Raw genomic sequence first — 4,410 nt, 5'->3', positions numbered from 1 at the left:
TCTTATTTCAATTTTTAATTTTACTGTATGCTGCAGTTTAACAGTTTTGTCTATTTTAATGAGCAATTTTTTGATTTAGCTTTATGTTATTTTTACTGCTTTTATTTATTTTTAAAATTTAAAACAGTAGGAACCAATGCATCAAAACAATTATGAAGATAGTCATAACCCAAGTAGGGGAAGCTGAATGCCTATTTTCTACAGTTAACTCTGCACAGGTCCTTCATTTATCCCAAAACAGGACTCTTAGACCAACTCCAATGAACTCTAAATGCAGTCAATTAAGAAAGATTGACAGAGTCATCCTCGTCACTGATCCTGATAATTTAGGGGACTCACAAACTAAATGAATCAGCTGAAATTAGCCTTAACTCTAGATTATTACTGTTTCTGTTGTTATTGTCAACCATCGACCGAGTGTCCAATAATGTCAGGCTTTACGTATGTTAGTTCTTCTTGCCACCCAACAAGGGTGCTAGCTACAGGTAGGTATATTTCTCCCGTTTTAAAAAAGAAGAAACTAGGGCTCATAAATGTTAAGTAACTTGCCACTTCATGAGCTTGTGATCTTAGGGAAGCTATTTAACCTATTTGTGCCAGTTCTGTCGCTTATAAAATCTGAAAAATAATAGCTACTAGACCTTGGTAGTGTCCACCCGCTAGTGCTCTGCCTGGCCTACACTAGGCTCTTTAACATTTGCTGAGTAAATGAAATTCACAAGGATTGAATGTTATAGGAATTAGAAATATGATATCAAAACTGACCAGGACAACGTGTGGCAAAATATCAGCCTGTTGGTGATTACGTTTTTGTCATCCAGAGTTACACTTTGGTAAGAACAAGCCCTTTGTCTCTCAGTCTCCAAATGTCTAATTTCCTTACACTACATGTTTCATGTCTCAGATCAAGGATGCTGTTATGTTTCCAGAACAATCTGGAACCTAACAAAAGACATACCACAATGAAAATCAGTGTCTCCCATGCATGACTACCCAATGTTGATCAATACTGCTGAGCATTGCAAGTGGCCACCCAAAACACGATTGGTCTCTATTTGCCTGGAACAACAGAAGAAGACGACGACTCAGGAATTGGAGAAGGAAATGGACTACAGGTTTAAGTGCCTTCATAAACTTCTATCTCCATGACCATGAGATCAGAAGAAATAGATGGTGCTCAACTACCATTACTGAATGTTTTGATCAAGCGACCCAATAGATGGATCCTGATCAAAATGAGGAAAAGTATGGAACAGAACTTCACACTCATATGGAATCCAGACTTACTGGATCCACTGGGACTGGGGGAACCCCCAAATTTAATGCCCAGAAATAATCTTTAAACCTTGAACCAAAACTATCCCATGAAGCCATCATTAAACTAAATAAGATTTTAGCTCAACTAATAAAGAATGTTTGCCTTGAGCATAATGCTCTTATAAAGAATTATCTATATGAGTGTAAACTGGCAACAGTATTAATCTAAAGTACAGATGAGAACTTTAAGGGGCAAGAAAACTAAAACCAAGTCCATTGCCATCAAGTTGATTCCAACGCATAATGACTGTACCAGACAGAGTAGAACTGCCCCATAGGGTTTCCAAGGCTGTAAATATTTACACAAGCAGACTGCCACATATTTCTCCCATGGAGCAGCTGGTGGGTTTGAACCACTGACCTTCTGATTAGCAGCTGAACACTTAAACCACTGTGCCACCAGGGCTCCTTCCTTTAAGGGGAGAGCCTAAATTAGTAGTGTTGAAACAATATGGGAAGAGATAGAATGGTGACACAATGTGAAGTATGTAACCAATGTTTTAGAACCGTTCATATAGAAACTGTGAATGGACATATATTTGGTCGTGTATATTGCCACCAAAAATAAATATTATATATATGTGTATATATATATGTATGTATATATATATTGCTGAGAAACTACATCACAGATAGAAAAGAAAATTCTACTCAAGCCAGCTCTTTTGATAAAATTCCTCAGCTCTCCCTCAAGAAAACTTCCCTATTGCATTTGCTGGAAGAAGATGTATCAGTCTATAATTAAATGAAGGAATTCTGGTGACACAGTGGTTAAAGCACGCAGCCGCTAACCGAAAGGGCAGTGGTTTGAACCCACTAACCACACCACTGGGGAAAGATGTGCAGGCTGCTTCTATAAGGATTTACAGCCTTGGAAACCCTATAAGGCCGTTCTACTCTGTCCTGTAGGGTCACTATGAGTCGGCATCTACTTGATGGCAATGGGTTTGGTTTGTGGTTTATAAGTAAATTATTAGAATGTCCTTTAAATTTAAGTTGCCGCTTGGGAAAAAAAAATCCATTTAAACAGATTCACTTTTTGTCAAGACAGTGTGTCAGAGATAATAAGAAAAATCGCTAATATTTATTGACTTATCACTATTTTCCAGGCACTGTTTTAACCACTTCGTGTAGATTAACATCTTCAATCCTATGACAACCCTAATATATAACTACTATTAGCATCCCTGGTGGTGCGGTGGTTAAACACTCAGCTGCTAACCAAAGGTCAGCAGTTTGAACCCACCAGCAGCTCCGTGGAAGAAAGATATGGCAATCTGCTTCTGTAAAGATTACAGCCTCAGAAACCCTATGGGGCAGTTCTATTCTGTCCTATAGGGTCACTATGAGTCAGAATCGACTCAACAGCAATGGGTTATTAGTACTCTCATTTTCCAGAGGAGAAAACTGAAGCAGAGAGAGGTTGAAGAATGTGCTCAAAGTTAGGCTGCAAGTAAAGGCTTAGCTGAGAATTGAACCCAGGCATTCCTGTACCAGAATATGCTACATTCCCCCTCCATGCCTGTCTTTCCAGATCCCTTTGCTCAAGAGATCTAAGAAGTGGCTAAGAGATGGCTGTAGTGTTTTAGGTTACCTCCCACCCTCCTCTTACATCAGTCATGACCTGATCAGAATCCCAAAGTCTTCTAAGATCAATATAGCCTTCTTTACCTCCCTAAAAATGCTAAGTCCCTTTCACGGAAGAATTCCCCATATATGAGCAATTAGTTGAAGAAAATCTCCTAATTGCACTTGCAAATTTACTTAGGAGAAAACCAGGTATCATTAAAGGCTTGCTTGATTTTCTACAAAACCAACTGATCAGCATACAGAGCTTATAAGATACATTATTATTTAATAGAATTTTTCACCTTCTCAACTTCTTGAAGACTCCAACCTGTTCAAGGACTACCTGACTAAGAATTTTGTTTCATCTGCAAAACGTACCCAGGGTAACATCTCTAGAGCCTCCATACTGCACAACTCCCTCTCCTGCCATTCATGTGATCTATATGAAGGGAGCTGCCTGAATCCATGCAGTGCACAACCTGAGCAGCTGCAAACAGCAGCTCTGACATATCTAGTGACAATTTTTTCTGATCTCCTCCCAATCTTATTCACCAAGTGTCCTTTTGATAGTATCTGTTCTTGCAGACCCTTAGTCAATTATACTTTAAAGTCCTAAGGCTCTATTATGTTCCCTGTATAATTGATAATTTTTTTTCTTTGTTGTTGGAAAGAAATGGGATTGGCAAATTGTGACTGCTGTCTACTGTTCTTAAGTAAGATGTGTGTGCCCTTCTCTAGAAGACATATTTCAATACAGAGAGAATGAGATGTTTGACAAGTTCCTCTAAGAAACTTCTGACCAAAATTATGCCAGCTTAGTGTTTAGTATTGCTACTAAAGAGCAGAAAAGGACTGCCTCTGGAAAAACCTCTATTAAGCATGCAGTCATAATTGGATATCATCCCTGCCAGTCACCTCTGTATCAGAAGAGCTCGACAAGAAATTAAGATTGCCTACACCCTATGAGGAGCCCTGGTGGCACAGTGGTTAAGAGCTTGGCGGCTAATCAAAAGGTTAACAGTTCAAATCCACCAGCTGCTCCTTGCAAACCCTGTGGGGCAGTTCTACTCTGTCCTATAGAGTCACTATGAGTTGGAATCAACTCGACAGCAATGGGTGTACACCCCAATAAGTGATGATCCTATTCCCTCCCAATCCGACCCTCAAAAAAGGAAGTTCAAGATCTGGTTGGACATTTGTAGGAAAAAAAAAAAAAAGAAAAAGAACCTATGCAGAAATCTGACACCAATGTGGTAATATGTAAATATTGTATGGTATTGTTTTGGATATACAGAACAAAGAAGCAGCAGAACAATCCTGCCTTGGGTTTCCTTCCTTTTCTTAACTTAAAACATACAAACATTAAGATTAGCCAAAAAGTTACCACTAATTTTTGGCTAGCATTTAAAGCAATATCCTAAATTCTTAAGTAGAACCCCACCTACAGCCAATGGTGTAGGATGTCATCACCCTGTGGCTAGCAGTTTTCTCATTAAGTTACTCCCGTGCCACGATGGAATGATC

The sequence above is a fragment of the Trichechus manatus genome, unplaced genomic scaffold (genome assembly GCF_000243295.1).
Source record: "Trichechus manatus latirostris isolate Lorelei unplaced genomic scaffold, TriManLat1.0 scaffold00086, whole genome shotgun sequence".
Taxonomy (NCBI): Eukaryota; Metazoa; Chordata; class Mammalia; order Sirenia; family Trichechidae; genus Trichechus; species Trichechus manatus.
The sequence above is the reverse complement of the archived record's forward strand: the minus strand, read 5'-3'. Positions refer to the sequence as shown.